Below are 24,200 nucleotides of genomic sequence, written 5' to 3'. Positions count from 1 at the left end.
CAAATTCTTTTTCTCAATCTTTTCTCTTCTTGAAAGAGAATAACAAATTTCAAGAAATAAGATAAAGAATTAACACCTTATTGCGAATACAATATCATTTGTGGAAATCGATACAACAAGAGTTGTGATTTCAAAACCGCTCGTGATTTAAAAAAAGAATCAGTGGAATCAAAAGAATTTAGAGGAGCGAATCAAAGTAAAGCGGAACGTTTTTTAAAACGGTGGAGGATGCAATCAGTGTTTATCGAGGGGTATAAAAGCCGACTGAAGCTTACCAGGGTGAGAAGGTGACTGTAGAAGAAGGGGAACGTTGGCTGATCGGCTTCTACTCCGTCCGAGAGAGCTTTCCGTGGAATTCTTCCTTTTTATCTGCCATTTATCTTGTTCGCCCAAGTATACTCGCCGTCTGCTATGCCAGCCAATCGAGCCTCATGAATTTAACGCTCCTCATCGTTAGCAGCGCGATTTCCTTTTTTCTCTCTCTCTTTTCTTTTTTTTTTCTGCTTCGATCGGAAACTTGCACCACGTTCGCTGCTAAAAACGTTCGCAATCGTTTTCTTTTCTTTCGAACACGTGCTATTTTCTCAATTTGTGGAGATTATATATATATATATATACATATAAAACGATATGTACGATGATATCTTAACGTTTCTTTGTTGATTAATCTCGTTTCAGGATCGAATTTTTTTTTAGGAGAATAATCTTTTGAAATCGATTCTTGGTAAAAATGGACGAATATCTTTATTTGTAATGGGACAGAATCGAAGGGTGGGGAATGGTTTAAAAATAATTTTATAACGTTAATATGATTGTTAATATCGTAAGTTTTTGTTAAATCAGGTTTATCATATGTTTTAAAATATTGTAGGGTGGAATAAATGGAGCATTTCAGATTCACTTTTGTCTTCATAAATTTTATCTATTATCTTATTTAAAAATTCCATTCGTAAATTACATTTTTTAATTTTAAATTTCCTTTTTTTTTATTTATGTAATATTTTTTATGGGCTATTTTATCATGGCATATTTTATTCAATAAAAATTTATGTATAATAGTAGGATATTAATTAAATGTCCAATTACTTTTTAATTCTTTAAATTTTTGATAACGCTTACTTTAAAATTGTTCTTAATTAATGAAGCTAATGGATTTTTGCAATTTTTCATTTATTTTTTCACGAACATTCGTTGCGATTATGCTTTGTATTTCATATTTCAACCCTTTTATAATGCGTACAATATTTTAAATGAATTTCTGCCTATTTAAATTATAAAATTTATATTATAAATTTAACAAAATATAACTACGTATGAATACGTATTATACGTATTATTTCTGCTCTTTCATTATTTCCATTCCATACAAACAAGGTCAATTATCTTTTGTTTTATTTGTTTAAAATTTTTCTAAATTAAAAGCTTTATAGAATGATTAATATAGAATATTAATATATTCATGAAACACCTTTAAACGTTCAATTTATAAAGGTTAAAAGAGCATATAAAAATATTGATCGATGCTTATAATAAGTTTTAATTAAATGTCGAGTAATTATTGAATTATTTATTTATTATCAAATTATAAATAATTTAAATTGCATTAGATTGAACGAAGACAGAATGAAGATATAAGAGATGAATAGATACGTCTCATTCCATCTTCATCTCATTCCATTTCATTTGACGCAATTCTCAATTATTTATAATTTCATAAACAATCTAATAAATAATTCTTTATATTTTCGTTTTTAGCCCTTAAAATCGATTCTTTAAAGATGTCTCACAAATATATCAATAATTTATATAATATCCAATTTTTACAAAGAAAACATTCAATAAACTTAAAGAATTAAAAAATTATATAATTTATAATCGTAATTATAATGATTCGAGATCTTCTATTTCTTTTTATTTTTCCCTTCCTCGTTTGTCTTTCTCTCTTTTGACAGTCAAAAACTGTCGTTTAAACATCCTTAAACGTCTCTAAAGATTTGTACTTCTCCAAGATACACTGTTTCAAACAATCAAAAAATGGAGCAGATAACAGACGCAAAAAGAACGATCGTCCTTTAGTTTCAAACTTCATCTCGTGGCAGTTTGTCTCTCTCTTGATTACTTTCTTTATTTTCAACCCGAAAAACTATTTGAAACAATCCAAACTTGTGGATGATTTATCTTGAAAAACGTTTTGTTGATATATAAATAATATTTATTAAATATAATATAATTTGAAGGACAATTTTTTCTGAAAGCTCACTCAATGGCTGAATATTCGCATAATTCAAAAGATGAGAAGTTAATGCGAAACGATTAATGAAGAATAAAAGAAAAAAAATTTGAACAAAATGATTAAAATCAAATCTGTATGATTTCGAGGAACATATAATTTGTTTGGATAGACGAATAAGAATAGTATTGAAAGTCAATTTCGTTTCTTTTATATATATTCTTTTGCACACGATGATTTACCAAAAAGTCAAAATCATTTAAGATCACCAAAGATCAATTTCGAAAGAAAATAATTTATTCTCGACCCTATGCAAGTTTAACACGTTTCTTTTTATCGCAGCAAAAATATCCGAATATTCTATGCCTCATCTTGTATATCGAATATTTTATATATTTAAAATGTATAAACTTGTGACAGAAACTACATTATTAAAACAAATCATATCAAATCAAATTTCTAATAAATCTATACAAGTATAACAAACTTATATAGGCCACAAGATCACAAGTATTCTCTCGATGTTAATGAACGAGCGATTGATAGCGATTGATGGCTTCTAGAAAAGAAGTTCCATCCGCGAGTAAATTTTTCATTTTTCCTTTTCTCTCTCTCTCTTCGTTTGACCGAATGAAACCGAACTGTACGATTCTTTATCCATAGGTTTGATAGGAAAAATTGTTGCGGTCGAAACGTTTTCGGTTTTCGATGCTCGTTTCGCACTCTCCGCATTCCTCTCCCATCCCCTTTATTCCCGAGTATTATTCCCGGTCGAAAATACGGGTATCGTAACGCGCATTGCGTACTACGAGCGATAGAAATGGGTTAGAGAATCCTTTTTTATCGATCGATCCTCTCCCCCCTTGCTGTTATTCGCGATGGAATTTTATCTCGGCCACGAACCTCTCCGCCGGTATTCGGGTGTTCTCGAACACTTTCGGTATTCGCGCTACTTTCAAAATATATGGGATGTGGGGGAACCGCGAGTATTTGTGTTTTTATGAGATTTTTTTTCGGTAAGTTGTTATTACAGATGAATATCGGAGTTTCGATGTTTATTAACAGATGATGGGTTGAAATTGTTAATTTTAATATGTATAAAAAAGTTTTTAATCATTTATTTATTTATTTAGCTCATAAATTTTGAAATTTATAAATTTCAAAAATATTCATTGTCAATGTTCATTGCACGAAAGAAATCGAAATGGATTATTCTCAATTTTAATTTTACTTTATCATTACAAAAACGAAGAAACGAGTTAAATTGGATTTAAATAAATAAATAAATAAAATAGAAAGATCACTTCTTTTTCTACTTTTTGTAATTTGTGATATTGAAATCACGATCGATCAATGTTATAAAGTTACGAAGTACCGTATTCTCTAAACTGTCGACGAACCATCATTTTTCCTTGTCGCTTCTACATTCGAGAGTTTCCTCTGAAAATATGTAACGCAATTTTTCCTCTACGCGAGTGAAGCGAAAGAAAAAGGCTCGAGGAAAGCTTCTTAATCTAAAACTGTTCTTTGTTGATAAAAGGTCGGTGATTTTTTTCTCTCTTTATGACGTAATATATATGACCAATTGCGATAGAGAAAAAGAAAGATTCAAATTTTACTCTCCTTTAATGCTCGATTAATTAATTATAACCGTAACATCTATACAAATTTATATTTTCGTCATCCTCAATTAAAGAAGCGAAGCCTGAGATTCTCAAGTTCTAAATAAAAATTCGTAACGATATATATTAAACATATTTCATTATTTTTCTTGTACAAATTTCTCATAAATGCACAACTTAAATATAATAGGAAAAGGATAGATACGAATATAAAATTAGAAACTTCTCAACAAGATTGAATTTCGTATCAAGAATTTTCTATTACAATTGCGATAAAAACATTTCAAAACAAATCGTTCCTTCGAATACGAGCCGACGAAACCAACCCACGTCTATTTCGAGATCGGCGAAATTAGGACTCTTTACCTTTCTTTTCCGTTTCTATTTACGGTGGTAAAAAATGGCCGATGCACGCTGGAGGATACCGTGGACGATACATTTCATTTGAAAACGCTGAAAGTCTCTGAGGAGGGAAGAGCTTTCATCGCCGTCCCTCGCCCACCCTCTTCCCCTCCAGGAGTTTCCGCGAATTTCTCTCTCACAAGGCGCGAAGGAGGGTCGAGGTGTGCGCGCGAGAAGTAATTGCAGCAGGTGAAGCCGCTCGAAAGTATCACGGCAAAAGAAAGTGAAGTGGGTAATTAAAGAAGACCCTGAGAATTTCTCGTTCTCCGTGACATTTGCATCTCATTCGGGGAATGCGATGCCGGGCGTCCTCGAAAACCTTCGATTATAGACCACTTCTCGTTGGAAAATTTAAAAGGCTAGTCTGACCTTGAGAAAGGAATTCGATCGACGTATAAAATGATGCGCGCGAGTAAATGTTTGTTTAAATATGAAGGAAAATGTAAGTTAAAAATGTTAGGTTTGATCTTGAGAATTTAGAGACTTTGAGATAATTTTTTATATGAAAGTATTTGTCGCAAAGAGATTAAAAAGGGGTATTCAATTATAGGAGATTTATTCGAAATTTATCATCATATAAGTATAAATGAATGATAAAATTAAAAAAAAAATTAGTGGTAGATGATAATTAGAAAAAAGTAAGTTTGAAGTTAATTATGCAATTATTTTGATAATATTGAAAGGGCCAAGCCACGAATAGATTAGAAGTATTTTTTAATTTATACTTTATTTTTCTGGATTCATATTTTCGATCTGTATAAAAAAAGATATATAATGCAGCGATTTTATTAGCTGAGTAATATTTCCTATAAGATATACATACAACGCAAAAGAGCGGAAGAGAGGAAATCTTTGACGCTTTAGCTTCCTGTTGACGAGTCGAAAGACAAATATACTCGAGAACGACCTCGACGAACTCTTTGTAGAGGACGACGAATTGCTTTAAATTCAAAAGTAACTATTTGCGTTCAAATTTATTTGTATTCGCCGCTCAAATCTCTTTCTATCTTATATTTCATCGTTTCATCGCGTTTCTCCTTTGCTTTTATCTTGATCGCTTATGAATTCACGTCTATAAAGTACACGTACTTAAATTTCGATTAAATTCATATTCAATTTCACTCTTCTAATCTGTTCGTGATGCAATGTTTTATTATAACAATATATTATAACAAAAAAAATAGATACGAGTAGGAAAAATATATCGGTAATCAAAATTTTAAAAAAGAGTACACATGATGATGTTATGTGAGTAATTTAATCATAAAATTGTTTAAATAAAATATTACCATTATTTCGATATTCAATGACAATGTTAGCTTCATTTTTTTAACAATTTAACAAAAATGATATTATTTTACAGTATAAATTTCTATATAATTAAGTACTGAATTCATGAAAGATTAAGAATTTTTGCTTTAAATGCGAAAAAAAAATAAATAATCAATACAATAAAGAAAATTTGAGTAGTAGATTTTTATAATTCTTTATTTATGTTAAAATTCGATTAAATTACATCAAAATTTTCATATTTATATTATATACATATATTTAAATATATAATAAAACCTAAAAATATTATATATTCCTAATTACAATTTTTAAAAACATGATTGATAAAAAGTATAATATCAACGATTATGATAAACTGCTATTCGTGTATTATTAAATTTATTACTTTATCCATTCTTACTGCTTATCTTTTTTGCAAATATTTCATAAATTAAAATTGGATTATAGTTATACTCAAAAATCATCAAATTTAATGAAAAGGTTCCTTTTCTAAATAATTAAATATAACGATGTTTAGAACATTCAGATACTAAAACATTTAAATAACAAGTTTCCAATTCTACTACGAAAAAATCGAAAAAGATATAGAAAAAGAATAACGTTCCGTTTCGGTCTCTATTTCCTCGTAATGATTGCATTAATTCGTTGATTTTCGTTGATATTTACGAGGGCGGAGATGAGCGTTGCGTGCAGCTTTTCTCTTATTCTTCAATGGCGCATTGTGCACAAGCGCGAGTACAACAAAAGCGCTCCCCGCTGCCATACCGACAGAGAACAAGAAAGACGCGGCACCCGTGAAAAAAGAATTGTGGAGCAGTCGTAAAACCCGTAGCGGATCTGTTTAATAAAAGAGAGGTCTAGGAAAACGAAGAAGATCCAGAGGTCGACAAATGTACGTACGAGACAAGACTGTTTTCGTTTATTTTCAGTAAAAATATTAGAAATTGCGCACGCTGGCATAATTTACACGGTGATTTGTAAGAAAATGTGAATTTTATGTGTAAAAAGTGTATTAAATAAGAATTACGTTTTATGTTCAAAATTATTTATTATTAAATAATTGCCAATACTATAATTAAATACGTATTTCGTCAATGTTTTTTATGGTAATTTTTTTCTATTTTTTCTACTTTTACAAGACTTTCTCAAGAATATACGTAAGATTAATAATTACAAAAGAGAAAATAACTTCTGAAAGTAAATTTTATACGGAAAGAAATTTGGAGATATTTATGAGTGTAGATATATCTTCTCCAGAGGTCAAATCGATGTTACACGCGATTAATATTCATTTTTTTATAGCTTACTGATATATATTATACGATATAAATATAGTTATGGATTATAGATTATCATTATTTGAACTAATTGGGAGTTTAATTCGTTCGGATAAGACATTTCTCGAATAATTGGCCCGAGAGAATTAAATTTGTGAAAATTTCATGGATAAATTGAAGCGTTAACAAAAATCCTGCTGCTATCCATCCATCCATAGATTTTCATCTACAGCGACGAAAACATATAAAAACATTACTTTTATATACGCGAACTATTAAATTTAATTAAAAATACTAAAAATACATCACGATATCACGATAAACTCCACATATCGTGCATCTGAAAAGATAATAATTATCCATAAACGATGCAATTTTCTCCCAGAAAAAAATGTTTCCGCCCGGGATCGAACCGGGGACCTTCCGCGTGTTAGGCGGATGTGATAACCACTACACCACGGAAACCACTCGATAGATGCGTTTATTTTTTTCAATATCTACTTAAATTTTATCTTTTCTTCTTTAATCCTTCTTTTCTTTTCTTTTTTTTTTTTTGAATCAATATTCGGTATAAAATATAAAAAAAAAAAAAACGAGACACCCGCTATCCATCGAATACAGGAAGGACGGAGGATGTGAGCAGTAAATGCGGTTTGCACGGTATTTTATGTCGCATGAAATTGAAATGTCACGAGCGTCGTTTCCGTATCTGATAACAAAGCGCAATAACACACACGAGTGCGCAATAATACACGCGCGTGTACAATCTATCTACGTGTTTATCCCCCGATACGCACGCGTAGCAGTCTAATTTTGGATAGAGAAAATAAAGCTGAGAGAGAGGATGGAGGGTCTCGTCCAGTAGTCTCTGGTTTTTTTAAAGAAATTTTCCTCGAAGATCGAGAGATCGGGGAAAATCTTAAATAGATAGAAGAAAGTAGATTTAAGAAGGAAATCCAGATTTTAAGAGAGGTTCGTGAATAAGTAAAGCATAATGAATTATTGCAGAAGAATAGTTTTTTTTTTTTTTGCAAAAGAAAATCCCTTTGAGCAGATAAAATTTCCTTTAAAAGTTTCTCTCAGTGTTCTTTCGCGTCTTAAGTACAGGTTTGTAAGAGAATATTTTTTTTACAACGATGAATTAAAATTTGAACATTTTATATGCGTAAAATTTTTCTTTATTCTTGTAGCATTAAAAAATTATATTTTAAGAAAGAAAGAAAAAAAATTGAAATTTTAAGAATCCATTTTATAAAATATATACAGTGGGTACCAAAAAAAGAATTCGTAATTTCAATATTCATGTTTTGTACTAATTATTAACTGTGCTTTTACAAATTAACTTATACATTTTATTTATTTCGTGCATGTACAATCAGTCACAAAACTTTTCGTGATATAAGGAATCGATGAAAAATCTTTCCTTCGTGAAAAATCTGATTTTGAATGAAAAAGTTCCAGCATTTTTTCATGTTTTAAATACAGTTTTAAATACAGTTTTTCCTACGAATATTTTTTTACAACAGGATCATAAAGTATCAAATGATGAACATTTTTGTAATTTAAAATTTTGTTCCTCTCTCGCATCATGTTTAAAAAATAAAAAAAATATTACAACTTTACATGTTGTACTTTCATTTTTTTTTACGATTGTACAACTATTTATATTTTAATATAACTTCAGAAAATTTTATCGAATTGTTACAAATTATATCTAAAAATGGGAAAGAAATATCGAAAGAAAAATTAATTTCATCTCCATTATACCATATATACAACCTTTTATGATCTACATATTCACGGTATTTGAATATTTAAACTGAATATATATAAATAACAAATAAAAAATAATAATAAATATTCTCTATAAAATAAAATTAATTGATTGATTTTTAATAAATAATAATTAATAACAATAAAATCCATAACTTTATTATTTATTATACATTAACTCGCGTGTATTAATTCTGTGACCGACTATACTTCTATAATACCACGTACATTATCCTAGTACAGGTTTGCCGTGGAATAAACCTCAATAACACGTCCTCGTGTCAAGCAGAACTATTTCGACTCGGGTTGGCTCGAATCGAGCCACGCTTGGGCACACATGTGCGTTCGACTTCTATTGTTTGCCTTTAAATATTCACGGTTTAATCTAAACTTCCATCTTATCGTCGTGGCCTCGATTAACGGATTGATTGTCGTTTCAATCGAACGAAACTGTTTCCGGGATGACTCGGAATCGTAGCTCGAGCTTGTCCTTTCTGTCGTCCATATTGTCATCGTTTTATCAAGCTTTACGTATCATCGCATAGAATTTTTGCGTCTTTTTTTCTATCCTCTTTCCCTTCTTTTTCGAAAGCAGTCGACGAGGAATTTTTTCCCTCGAGAAGATAATTAAAATGAAAAGATCTTTGTTACTCAAAAAGATTATTACGTTGCTGCTTGGAGGATGTGATGAGAATTTTTGGAAAGATGACGATTATCTGGTTTTAGAGGCGAAAGAATAGAAAATTATCCACTTCAAGATCTATCGTAATGGAAATATTTTTGAGTTTTACTCGTTAATCATTATAATAATCAATAAATCGGTATAAATTGAAAATATTAAAGTAGAAATAAATATTTTAATAATGAGAATAGAGAGATTGTGTTATTTAATTCTTGTTTTGATCCATTTAATTTTCATGAATATTATTATTTTTCTCTTGCTTTGTTAATTATTAATTATAATTAAATTCTAATATTCTATAATTTTTTTCTATAATTTTCTCACGTGTCAAGAACGTTTTATCCCCCCCAATATTCTAATAATAGAATCTTTACTGAATGAAATGAATCGATTTTTCTGTGGAATTCTTTCAGAACTTCTTTTTTGATTTCCATTTGTATCTTTTAACTTAAAAGTTTTAAATTTCGAATTATTCTAATAATTTTGTAAAAATTGTTACATATTTGATATCAAAATTAAAATATATACATTTGTTTTAAATAATTCTTTTGTAAATTCTTTTATTATTTTGTAGAAATAATATGAAAATGCATAATTTTTAAATGCATTGATTAAAATTGTATTAATCTGAGATTATATTGGAACTTGTATTAATTTGTTTAATTTTTTTTTTACTTTTATCTATTTATGAGGATGAATAATTTATTTTTAAAATAAATTAGCTTATTGATACAATTGAAAATACAAAAGGATTAATCGTCTAATCATTAATTAAAAATAATACACTTCTGTGTATTTCAATGTTATTCAGTTTTAGCAAACGTGTGATCAAAACTCTGCTTGTTATCTCGATGATTCTTGCGGAAGTCTCGCTGTGCATTTATTGCCACCAAATTTGCATATCATTCTCATCAATCGGTTATATACCTTTACTAATAACAAGTTAAGCTGTTGCATCTTTATAAAAATCTGTAAAGTTCTTAAATAACGTCTTCAAGAAATATATAATTATAATTATATTATTTCAATTAAATTATGAAACTAACATATGTTAGTGTTAATGCTAATAAGAGAACAAAACTAAAAAATTCTTATCAATCTAATTAACTTATAAATTCATTCATGTCATATATTCGATACTAATATTTATGATACTTTAGTTTATGATAGTGATATACTAATGTTTCTGAATCTTTAGAATCTTTACAGACTAAATATCAATAATCATGCTGAGAATATCCCTGAAGAAAAGATCAAAATAACTAAATACCCAAAAAACAATAATTAAAAATAACTAAATACCCAAATTACTTAACTTTAATTTAATCTAATCAGATCTGACAGATACCATTATATTCTCTCTTTTCAACAAATTTCGAGAAAAAAAAATTAATCAAATTTCGATCGGTAATAAACCATTTTTATCGACCGACAAATCGAAAACCCACGATTTATAATTTTACGCTTTTTTTTTATTTTTTTTTTTTTTTACATTTTGCAATGATTTAACGTTTGAAAATAATTCAGAAGCGCGCGTTGCTCTCCAACGAGCAAAGCTGCTTTTCAACGAGCGTGAGACCGATCGTTTTGCCGTTTTACGAGAACATTATCGTGCAGTTTCTAATAGGAGTGGGGGCAGTGTTCGGAGGAAGGGTGAAACTGGCGGTTGGCAATCAACGAGGAAATTTATAACGGCAAATCGGCTTCGGTTACGACATAATTCTCCCCGGCTGGCGATGCATTAAAACGGACGCATATTTGCGGCGACTGTTTCCTCGTAGCTGTATTAAAATATTGATTAACGCAACGTTGCGGCAGCCGGGCGTATACACGGGTCAATGCAAACGGCTTTGCTTAATTAATTAATCGGTACGCGCCACTTTCCCTAATGAATTTGTCGCGCGGCCAGGAATTCCCTAGGACCGTTCGCGGCTGACGAACAATTTCTCCCGTTCGATAATTCTGCCGCTCTATCGATTTTTATTTTTTATTTATACGTCTACTTTTTTCATTTTTTCAATTCGTCAATCGTTACTTATGACGAAAGAAAGGAAATTTTTTTTTTCTTAGTCGTCGACAGGAAAGAGAAATGTGAATTTTGTCTTTCGAATGTTGGCAGCGATGCGATCGTACAATGGAAATTGAATTGTGCGAGTTAAGGAAAAATATTTTATCGTAAAGAGAAGTTCAGTTAATCGAAAATTGTTTTATATTTTTAATGAAAATTATGTAGGGGATAATGTGTTAATATAACACATTTTTTTTGAGAGAGTGAAATCATTTCCAAAGATTTTGTCAAGTTTTAAATATGATTTCGCGATAGAACAGTAAATTCTGAATATTTTGTAATCTATTATATTCGTAAAATCTTTTTAAAAAATTCTTATCTAATTTTTTAAACGAATTAAAATCAGAATTTTTAAATTAATCGAATTTCGCTATAAGATAATATAGAAATCTTTCAATTATTCATATTGTATACGTAACAATATTTTAAAATATACAATCAATTATAATTGATCACCACTTCATTTAATCTATTATTTGACATCATATAAAAACACATTAATATAATCTCATTTACGCTTAATTTACCTTGTTTATTATAATTACAATCCGTAACCATCGAATTAGAATTAATTAAATACCATTGGAAAATTGTTAAAGCGTGAAATTTAAATATGTGGAAAATTAAAATCAAAAAGTAGAAGATTTAATTAATTAATTAATTTATATTTTTTTTTTCTGTCAAATCAATTCTCAGTGGGCTTAAAAATTTTGACAATTATCCGAACGATACTTAATTCGATTATCACGAATATAAATATATTTGTAATAGATGAAATTTTGTGCTATAAAATATTCTATTCAGATAACAGAATAGTTCGGATAATAAATAGGACATTCGAGCAATGAGGATTGCGTTGTGCAACGAATAAAAAAAAAAAGAAAATAAAGAAAAAAAAGATGTATACGATGTATAAATGTCAAAATACATGGACATATTTTTTTTTTTTTTTTCTATTTATTCGACCATTTCGTAATCACAGTTTTCGACTGTGTAAAACAACTTCAACGCATCGGTAACCTTCAATACGATGTTGCTCGCGTTAAATGCAAAAATATATTTTTCGCGCAAATATTCGCACCGATATTTTATAAAATTCTGATTCGCGTAAAATTCAATCTGCCTTTACCCATTATTCTGAATTATTTTTATTTATTTTTTTCTTTTTTATCTGCACAGAACATCCTCGTTGTGAAGGAAAATTTAATATCTTTTAGCATCGATACATACGTTCTAGCACACGAGAAGAATTTAAAGAAATTCAGAAATTTTATTTCATTTATGATAATATTTTATTAAAATATAAATTGAATTAGAATAAGTAGAATAATTAAATAGTTCACATATAAATATGTATAATGGCATGGAATGTCGATTGAATTTGAATTTCTCTTATTCGAATTCAAGATAGGTCACATTTGCATATATTGAAACTACATAGCAATATTTGCATTTTGAAATATGTAGTCTATCTGCTTCAGATGTCTCTCATATTAGCGCATAGAAATTTTATATTATAATATAATATTAATATAATAATGTACTTATTATAATATGACATTGTATAATAAAAGAAAAAGTTCATACTTGGTAGAATAATAATTATATAATATAATATATTATTATTATGTATAATAATGTACATTTATATGTAATACTTAGAAATTAATATCATATAATAAATTATATATCATTGAATATATAAAGCAATAATAATGATTCAAAACAATTTTAATAATAAAATTTCTTTATGCAAGTTTGAAAATGATGATAAATTGACCTTACAATAATAATACTATTAATCAGTTAATTTAAGAAAAAATTCATAAAGTGAGTACAAAGTTAATAATAACAGAAATTTTAGAAATTTTAGAAGATTTAATGAATAAAACATATTATTATGTATTACATCCGTTTCCACACTACTTATTCATCGTGTATTATTTATTTATTTTTTTTTATGAAAATTATATGAGCTTCACATTCGAATTCTTCACAAAGCTATATAATAAAACGAATAATGTTATCGATTAAAGCAAAATATATTAAGAATATGAATAAAATTATGAAGGATAATTAATATAAAAAATGATGAATTTATTAAAAGAACATGTTATTTGGAAATGATTGATCCTATTGATGTAACTGGGAAAATTAATCGATATTAATCGAAAAGAAAAAGTGATTAGAATAATTACTGAGATTGGTTTGATAAAAGAAGGCAAAAGTCATGAAATTCTTTTGCTTGAAATTCTTCAAAATGGACGACGACGATAATGAAAATGTGTCTTTTCGTTCTGAAATATTCCCGAAAAAAGTCTTACGGTACAAAGAAAATATAACTTCAAAGAATTACTTATACCAAAAAATCTTTGGCTAAAAATACATAAAATCTATATAATTCATTCGCATATACTATGTGGTTTAAAAAATATGAAATATAAAAAGTCATTGTTCCATTACGCGAATATATTTGTCTCTTTAATAGTTCACATTCATTCGCGCAAAATAAAATTTTTAAAAATACGGTAAAAAAAAAATGGAGCTTAAATAAAGATTTGTTTTATTCCTCAAATATCGTAGTAAATTTTGAATATTTTTGCTTTTTTTTTACATTGTCACCTGTACAGTTAAACTTTTCGAAAAAATACATAAAAACGTCCACAATCTATCAAGGAAAATTTGATTTCTTTTCTTTTAGATTATCTCTCGTATATCAATAATCCATTTTTCCCCCAATTTTTTCTTAAACAAAATTTTACAGCCAAGGATCAAAATGAAATTTCAGTGACGATGAACAAACATGACTGCATTTCACCAAGATGTTTAAGATTCTGACGTCAATGGACGAAAGAAGCAGTCGGAAAAGAATTGGGTCAGTGCTGGAAATGGATATACATATGTATGTACATGCTGGCAAACTATTTCGCGAATGTACTTTCACGTTTGCCATTTTCTCTTCCCTTTCTCTCTTTCTTTCCCTCCCTCTTTTTCTCAATCTTTTCTGATTGTAAGTAAAAAAAAAAAAAAAAGAAAATTCATTCGAAACATGCTGTCATAAGATAAGAAGAAGCTGGGATTAAACGTGATCGTTTCTATTAATTTATTCTTATTGTTCGTGAATATTAAAATTTATTACATATTTCCTTGTTTTTTTAACAATCGATAAGATGATGGTTTCGAGAAGTTCATGAATTTTTTTGCTTCCATCCATAACACTTTTAGAAGGAATATATATATATATATATGTATTGCATTTTAAACATAAACTTTATATGTAATAAATTCTTTTTATTCATTTTATTTATTGTTTTTACGTTGAAAAGTTTTTTCTGTTATTTATAATAAATGAATAAATAAACTTGTATTTTATTTAAATCGAGATTATTAAAAGAAATGATTGAAATTGAACATTTTGTTCATAATTCTCTGATTACAACTTATAAAATAACTTAAATAGGAGATTAAATAGATAGAAAAGATTAAGGGAAGTTTATCTGTAATATCTGATTCAAACTCAAAAATCATTTATTGTATCTATATCAAATAGTTTAAACAATCACTGTTATTATTTACTTTTTATTGTATACATAATAATACACTTATCCATGGTACAAATGAGATAATTATTTTACGAAATAAAAAATAAATTGATGAAATTGTATAATTTTATTAGATACAAGAATTTTTATAGCGAAATTAAAGGATAAATATCCAAATATCAAATAAAGCAAAATATTAGCACAATTTCAAATAAATTGTTACTTAAGATAAAATGATACAGTATGAAAAATATTAATTTTATTTGAATAATTGTTCGAATAAGAGATTATTCCTGTGATATCCAATCCTATTACCAACGAGGAGATATATGTTTTGTTATTTTGTAAATGAGATATATAAATCATACAAAAGGTAAATTGATTTAACTATATCGAGATGAATTATTTGATTTCTGAAACATTATAATCCTATAATAAAATCAATAAATTATAAAATCAATGATATTTTTTAAAGTATGGAGTTTTTAATTTCCGTGCAATTTGGATTTTAAATGGTTCATTATTAACTGGAAAAAAAATTTTCCATGTATTCGATTTAATTTTCTTGTGCACAAGTTAATACAACAATATTTAATAATAAACATCGCATCACACATTCTATGCAGAAATTAAATGATATATAATAGTGATATATAATATTAAAATAATTTCAAGTTATTGAAATATAGTATTTTCCCAAAACATAAATACAATAGAATTATTATTTAAATTGCCAGGCAATTGTGATTAATATCATATCTAATAATACTAATTACTAATTAACTAATTAATTAATTCAATATTTATACCACATTTTAATAGAATATTTGCTTGTAATACGAATTTAAATTATTAAAATTTACGAAGCAAAACAGATATAGATAATTCTGTCTCCATTTCATTTCGTTTCGTTTCTAACGAGGAAACACATCGAAGTGGCACATCGCCTATTCTGATAAAATTTATAAGAGAAATAATTCTTAAAAAAAGTAATCCACTTTTATCAATTGACATCCACTTCGAAGGATCGAAATCGATCCTCGAAGTAAAGATCCTTCGAAAACATACTCTTTTTTTTTTAATATCTTGAAAACCTTTTTCTACATCAACCAAAGATTTCCTCGAATCGCATCAACGCATCGTATAAATCTAATTCGAATCCGTCCAAAGTATCAATATCTGCGAGAGAACAATAAATTTCCTTTCCGCATTCTCCACTTTTCCCTCAGGTTTTTCCACGAGCTGCGAGCCGAAATAATCGACTCGAGCGGGTTTACGGGTGTTAAAAAAAAGGGGGGAGGGAGCAGAGGAGAAATGGGTCGAGGTTGGAAAAAGGATGTGGAAAAAAAGGGGAATAGGGAAAGTGGTGGCAGGCTCGCGCGAGAAAACGCCTCGCGTTGCACTCTGTCTTGCATACGTCGGATCCATCTACATCGATTCCCACTTATCGATCCCCCCGACCCGAAAAAGCTCGCGTGGGAAAGCTTCTTCGGTGGTTGACTGTGTTTCCAGCGAGAAATGCGCGGGATCATTGGAAAAATTCGAAAAGAAGGGTTTTCGATCGATCTCCTTCGTGCAATCGCTTATTTCGCCGTCTCGTTTGCTATTTTCTCCCTTTTCTTTCTGTCGCGTTATCGCTCGAGCTGAAATCTCTATTTTCACTCGTCGCGAAATAAATCTACGCGATGTAATGTTTTTCTGCATGAAAGTAGAATATATAGTTTGGATAATTGTCGTGGGGAAAATTTGAAATTGTTTGACAAAATGGATATATTTTTATATGCATATATTTGAAAATAAAAATATTATTACTAATACTACTTTATTCAATGTTTTCTTTTTGAATCACCAAGTATTGTTTACTATTTATCGAACATTATTGAAAAATTTCGATACAGTATAATACTATATATTTTACATTCATCAAAATTCTGCATTTATTGTTATTTAACATATTTAATTCTGTAATAAATACTCTTTTAATTATACAAATAATATTACAAAGAAATCCCTTGAATCCCTTAACTGCAACTCAAATTATCTCATCATCGCGATGAAATTATTTACATCTTCCATCAAATTTTCATCAAAGCGTTGCTTTTCTCTCTGTTTTGAAGTAAAAAAAAAAAAAGAAAGAAAAAAAGAAAAAGTTTCTTATCGTGGAATTTCACGAACACGCAACCGATTACTTCGAAAATTTGGCTCGCCGGTATCGCGTTTCCGCGTTAACGCGTTATTCAGTGGCGCGAGACAAGTACTCGATAGAACGACGCTTCACTGTAAACTGAGTACGTAATTTACAATGGTGTATCGTTGTATTATATCGACGAAAGAGAGAGAGAGAGAGAGGACGAGAGAACAAACCGCGAAACGCGTTTCCGATTCGAAGTCGCGTTCTCCATTTCTCCTCGTCTACTACTTTTATTGGAAAACGTGGTGTTGGGACATTTGTATTACCGATCGTTTCACTTGTTCTTTCGCGATATTTATGATCGATCGATCGATAAGTTATCAAATTTTTTGAAAATAAAATTTTTCAAATTTGTTCGCTTTTCGTTTTTTTCAAATCTTGCTCGAAAGAAATATAAATGGAGTTTCAGAAATATAACATATCCTGCTTTTTTTACATTAAATGAAAGGTATGTTATGTGTTGGATCATTGAAAAATGAATTTGATATTTTAATTTCTTTTTTTTGTTTTTTAAATAATCTGGTAATTGGTGTTGAGTTTGTATTTTCATCGTGGTGGTAAGTTTCTCGTGAAACAGTAATTTATTGCTATATATTTTTCGTAAAAATATAAATTTACTTTATGATAAGCAAACAACGTACGGAGGTATATGCGGTATTTGGTTTAAAATGTTTAATCGATTAATTATTAATAAATCCTCGATCGAGTTTTACACCCCCTTTTATTAATCTCCATTTTTCACGCCAATGACAGATCGTTTATCCTTTCAATGCAATTATTTTAAAAGCTTCGTTACAAATAATTTGGAATTTGAATTCGTCGACCAAATCTAATCCATCTCGAATGTAACGCAAAAGGAAACATGAAATAATTGAAAAAAGAAAAGTATTTAATAACTTACGATTTCAACAATCTCTAAGCTACAAATTATCGTCGAGCAACAAATTTATTCAATTACCGAACAATAAAAAGGAAATATTAAAAAATTATTTACTTCGAAAATCGATGCTTCGGTAACCCATATCCTATTTGAACCAAATATTTCGAAGGAATTTCTTCCTCCGCTATTATAATTTATTCCCCCAGTATATTCTTCAATTTTCGCCCGATTTTAATGTTGAAAGTTGACAATTTGAATAACAATGGGGACAGATATTCGGGGGGATAATTGATATTCTCGATTGGCCGGAATAAATACGCATTAATAAAATAACAAATTCGATCGATCCCGCCATTATTACACGCATTCGAGCGGAGCTCGTTAATAAATGGCGGGTCGAATTACGTGATCGAAATGCAAAAACTCGTCGTGGGCGAGGCGCTCCGTGGAATAACAGAACGAAAAGTGTGTATTTTCCATCTTGTTAAAATCGCGTGTAAATCCCTCGTTCGAAATTATAATATAAACGCCGTGTATAGTGTGTATAGTTAAAAAAAAAGAAAAAAATGTGTATTTTATCTATGCTCCATCGATAACTATAAAGTTTTCTCTTCTTACTATTTCATAAGTTTGTTTCGAATAATTTTATTTCGAGTAATAAATTATACTTCACTCGTTCGTTTATTTAATTTCATTGTGAAAATAAGGAAGATGATTTTTTGCTTGGAATTTTTATTTTATAAAATTTATTTTTAAAGTTTATTACGAATCATTATTCGTACGTAAAATAATTTTTCAAACAAAATCTCAAACACTTTCTCAAACATCATTAATTGCATTTGAAATACAGATTGGAAACATCTTATATATAAATCGAATATATATACATAAATATATAAAAACTGTTAAAACAAATAGATAAATCGTGTCTTAAATAAATTCTCTTTTAACAACAAACATAAAATTCTCGATTGATTAATTAATTCAATATTTTACATCAAAATATTTACTATTATCTTATTCGAACCGTACATACGTACTTAATATTTCCCACATTTTTATCGATAATTCGCTCGAAATCTTTGAAACAAAATACGCCCAATTCTGATTTAGAATTTGTGGCAGACTTAGAATCGTGGCGATGTATTTAATCTGTTGGAGAAATCGGCAGTCACGATTGGAATTGATCGCGCGTAAAATTTCATTGTAAACGGAATGCTCTTTTCTCGGGAGAATAGCCATCGCCTGAACGTAACGAGAATTTTATTGTGGGCTCGTACGGTGCGTTTATCGGGGGGAGTAGAGGGAGGGGTCAATTATCGTCGTTGCCATTAATTTCCACTCGATCGACACGGGCATAATGGCGGGCGTGAAGGCAGAGGCTGAAGGCGGCACTGTCAGGGCTTTCGTTTTATTCCCTGCCAGTCACCGCGGTCAAGCGGAATTATCATTGTTCCCGCCGTTCCCGAACAATCATTTTCCTCGAGTGGCGCACGTCAATAAACGCATTTTCGATCCGCGATAACGCGTAATATCTCGCCCATTGCCTCCCCCTGACGGCCCATTAGATCTTCGATATTATATTGTTCACGAGCCTTGTCTTTCAAAGATGATAGAAAAATGTATTTATAAATGTTGCTAAGAAGGGTGGAATAGTTTGAGTCGCTCGTTCTTTCGATTGTAATTATTGAAAATATAATTGAAAGCTATAAAAATATTGATATATTATACTTGAGCTCGTTTCTCAAAATCGTTATCTATCATATCAAGAAAATTATTTCTAAGTATCGGGTTAAAAAGATGGTGGAATAATTTGAAAATTATTGAGCAGAGCTATCGTAGTAGTATTGTTATATTTGAGCTCATCCTTCGAAACTGCTATTTGTGATATCAAGAAATTTCTAAGTATCAAATTAAAAAAATGGTGGAATAATTTGAAAATGAGTTGTTCTTTGAATTTCAATTATTGAGCAGAGCTATCGTAATGATATTGTTTTTCATTATTCATTATTCATATATTATACTTGAGCTCGTTTCTCTATGATATCAAGAAAATTATTTCTAAGTATCGAGTTAAAAAGATGGTGGAATAATTTGGAAATGAGTTTCTCGTTCTTTGGATTTCAATTATTGAAAATTATTGAACAGAGCTATAGTAATATTGTTATATTTGAGCTCATCCTTCGAAACTGCTATTTGTGATATCAAGAAATTTGTAAGTATCAAATTAAAAAAATGGTGGAATAATTTGAAAATGAGTTGTTCTTTGGATTTCAATTATTGAAAATTATTGAGCAGAGCTATCGTAGTAGTATTGTTATATTTGAGCTCATCCTTCGAAACTGCTATCTGTGATATCGAAAAATTTGTAAGTATCAAATTAAAAAAATGGTGGAATAATTTGAAAATGAGTTGTTCTTTGTTCTTTGAATTTCAATTATTGAGCAGAGCTATCGTAATGATATCGTCCATTATTCATATATTATACTTGAGCTCGTTTCTCTATGATATCAAGAAAATTATTTCTAAGTATCGAGTTAAAAAGATGGTGTAATAATTTGAAAATGAGTTTCTCGTTCTTTGGATTTCAATTATTGAAAATTATTGAACAGAGCTATAGTAATATTGTTATATTTGAGCTCATCGTAATGATATTGTTTTTCATTATTCATTATTCATATATTATACTTGAGCTCGTTTCTCTATGATATCAAGAAAATTATTGAACAGAGCTATAGTAATATTGTTATATTTGAGCTCATCCTTCGAAACTGCCATCTGTGATATCAAGAAATTTGTAAGTTAAGAAGATGGTAGAATAATTTGGAAACGATTTGTTCTTTCTTTAATTGATTGATTTCGTCTTTAAGTATATCTTGTTATATTTGAATTCGTCTCTCAAAATTGCTATCTATCGATATAAAAGGTGATAAAATAACTTGGAAATCTTGTTCTTTCGATTATAAAATTATTGAATATCTTTAACCTGTCTTATAATACGATTAAAACACGTCCATTTCGACTGATTTGACTTTTAATCGATACCATATACGAATTCGATTTCATCTTCCAGAAATAACATCTGTGAAAACATTTATATTAAGAAAACTACCGGAAAAAGTCGTCAAAAATAATTAATCAATTATTGAAAATTTTTAACTTGACTCAATAACTACTACACGAATGAAAGTGGCTCCAAAAATGAACATTTACCCTCGTTGTTCGTTATTAAAAAAATCCAAAAATCGTCGATCCATAGTAACCTTATTCACCTGGAACCTAACTCAAACCCCCACCCAACATCGAGAATCGAATTTTCGCGCGGAAAGCGATCACGTCCCACGGAGTTGGCGGATAATCCTTTTAAGAATTCCCATCGAAGCCTCGTTCTTGTTCTCCTCCACCGTCGCCTCTTTATTTCCCCATCGTTCGAGGAAAGTTGTGGCCAAACGTTCCACCACGTTTTCGTGGCACACGCGCGGGAACCGCACTCGATCGTAAAAACGAAAGGTTTACGAGAAACTTTTACGAAGTCGCGGAACGTACGTATCTGCGTTTATAAAACCGCCTGTATTCGGATCTTATCCACACAGACGCACACGTAAACGCGATAAAGGCGTTGAAAAATCTTTTCCAACGTCTTCATATTACGCCTCCGCGTCGAGGCGAATTTTAAAAGAAAACGGACTCCGTCAGGGTAGCTCGGCAATCTCGTTAAGGATGAAACGCGTGATCTAAAAATCGCCCATTTCTTGCCGCGTAAATAAGGATAAAACCGTAATATTCTTAACTCGGGTTTCATCGCGAGGAATATTCTTCACTTTCTTCTTTTCGTGAAACAATACCCCCTCATCGATTTCGACGATCTTGAAATAAATCTAGCTTATTATTTTAATAATAATAGATCTTGGAAATGGAGTATTCGCCTTGCAGAAGATTTATTCTGCATTCTAAGAATGCTGGCAACATCACTGCTCGAATTAACGCGTTTCGAAGTCGATTAGAAATATAAATATTCTCTCTCTCTCTTTTCTTTTCCCTTTTATTTTTATCGAAAATCGTGGAACAAAGGAGAAGATACGCATTGTAGGCAGGGTTCGCATGATTTAGCGAGCAAAGAGAGAACGTAGCTTTATCTAGGGGTTGGGGGGGAGTGAAAGGGCTTGGGTCAACGCGCATCGAGCACGCTTGATCCCTAGGCGACACGCTTTCTTCTCCCTGAAAAAACAATGGCGCGCGACACATGGAGAAATAAAAAGGTTTCGAAACCTGGATTCGCTTTTGTCTCACCGTTTCGCTCGATTCTCGTGTATGCGCCATCGTATGCGGTAAATAAATGAATACCGCCCGTTGAAACGAGTTCCCTTTCGAGTCTTCTGTTCCCTTTTTCACGCGAGTCGTGCCTTTATCGGATAGATTTTGACGAAGGAAGGAACGGTCAGTCGAAAGGAGGAGGGAGAATTTGTTTTCCAGAAACAGATTTTCTTTCATTCATCGCTTCTTTTTAATCATCATGTGTATGGAGAATTTTAAATTCTCGATCGATTGGTAGAATTTTCTTTTCTTTTCTTCAAAATTTGTAATCGAAGGATTTATGTTTGGTTGTTTATTTTCAGTACTTTTTCTCGATTCGTGTTCTACATTCCTGTTTCTATATTATTTATCTAGGATAGATTATTTCACGCTACGAAGCTTTGTAAACAAGAATTAGCACGATTATTTATAACATTTTCATCTTCTGCTATAATAATATAACAAATTACGACAAAATTTCTTTATCTTTCATTTCCAACTTTTATAGTAAGTGATAAACTTAATATACTCTTTTTACTCGTACACATATTTGTCATGGAAAAACCAATGAAAACGTATTATTTGATAACCAGTCCAATACAATGATTAATTTGTCGAATAATTTTTTCTCGTTACTCTCGTGACAAAGTAATTAAACTTGAAATAACGTTCAATCATCATGATAAAAGTGAATATCGAAACTTTCCAAAAATATCACGTGGCATAATTTTCTCCGTATGAAAAAAATAACGCTTGTCTACATTTTTTAAAAAAAGAATCTCTCTTATAACAAATAAAGTAAAATAATAACGATCGAACAAGATTCGAAGAAGAACGAATTGCAGGAAAAGGATCGAGGATCCGCAACAAAATGTCATTGAGAGCATGCACCATTATCCGGGAAAAGCGTTCGTCCTTGCGGAAGAAGAGCGAAGGAGCGGTTGGTGTAATTAGGAAAGTTGCAGCCACGACTTGGCGTTATTAAAATCGGGCAGACCGCGTCCTTTAAATCGAAATTTATATCCGGGTCCTCCTTTCGGGCATACGGTCCGGAAAGCACGAATTTATCATTGGAAATTTCAGACAGACTTTAATTAACCCGTTTCGCTTCATCACGGCCCGGGTTCCTCTTAATTTTACTTCGTCTCGCGAAGTCGCGCGGCCTCCTTGTCTTTCGGTTTATCTATAAACTTTGCCAATGTTTCTTTGATGAATCCATTTGAGAAATTATATATATCCTATGAATATAAATTATTAAATCCAATTAAACGCGTTTCCGCGCAATCACTTTCATCAGATAAGCATAATATTCGGTAATATTTGTATCAGGTTGATTCGTTATATTGATTTTGTAAATTTTGTAAAAATCAAAGTTCATTAGATGTTCAAAGGAACGTAGAATGAGGTAGAATTTATATAATGCAGTAATTTTTACGCAATTATAACATGTGACTTGTATTGTTTTGTGATTCATCAAATCATCATTTTTGTAAACGATATTTAATTCATTACTTTATGATTCGAGCAATGATATGCTTTATATCAATCAAATAAAACTTTTCATATAAAAAAACGAGAAAAAAAACTGAAAATTTTATCATTAAAAACCTACTCAGAAAATAGAGAAAATTATATCCGTGAATTCGTTTTTTGTTTCATCCCGATACGTCGATTAATTGCTGAGATATAAGAACATAAAGTGTCGAACATAGCGCTAGCGTAGAAATTATGAATGAATATAGTGACTGAATGGATCGATGTTATTCCTAGAAACGCGTTCTATTTCCTGGAATCGCGTCTGTCACTTGGCTGGAGCTTGTGATTGGTCAGTGACGAGGTGCGAGTGAGAGGTCCGAACACGCGACTAGAACGAAGATAGCAAATGGTTAAAAATTATCCTTTTCTTTACACGACGATATCTCGGGAACCGGAAGTCGTATCGAGATC

General features: G+C 30.1%; 1 long non-coding RNA gene and 1 other non-coding gene across 2 annotated transcripts in view; one reads left to right on the top strand and one right to left on the bottom strand.

Moving 5' to 3' along the window:
* LOC107997127 (uncharacterized) overlaps positions 1-24,200 on the top strand; it is a 120,276-nt gene that overhangs the window by 35,571 nt on the left and 60,505 nt on the right. The window lies entirely within an intron of this gene.
* Trnav-aac (transfer RNA valine (anticodon AAC)) lies at positions 7,217-7,289 on the bottom strand. Its single transcript has one exon. It is a non-coding gene; the product is annotated as a tRNA-Val (tRNA).

This window comes from Apis cerana, linkage group LG3 (genome assembly GCF_029169275.1).
Source record: "Apis cerana isolate GH-2021 linkage group LG3, AcerK_1.0, whole genome shotgun sequence".
In the NCBI taxonomy this organism is placed as follows: domain Eukaryota; kingdom Metazoa; phylum Arthropoda; class Insecta; order Hymenoptera; family Apidae; genus Apis; species Apis cerana.
The sequence above is the reverse complement of the archived record's forward strand: the minus strand, read 5'-3'. Positions and strand labels throughout refer to the sequence as shown.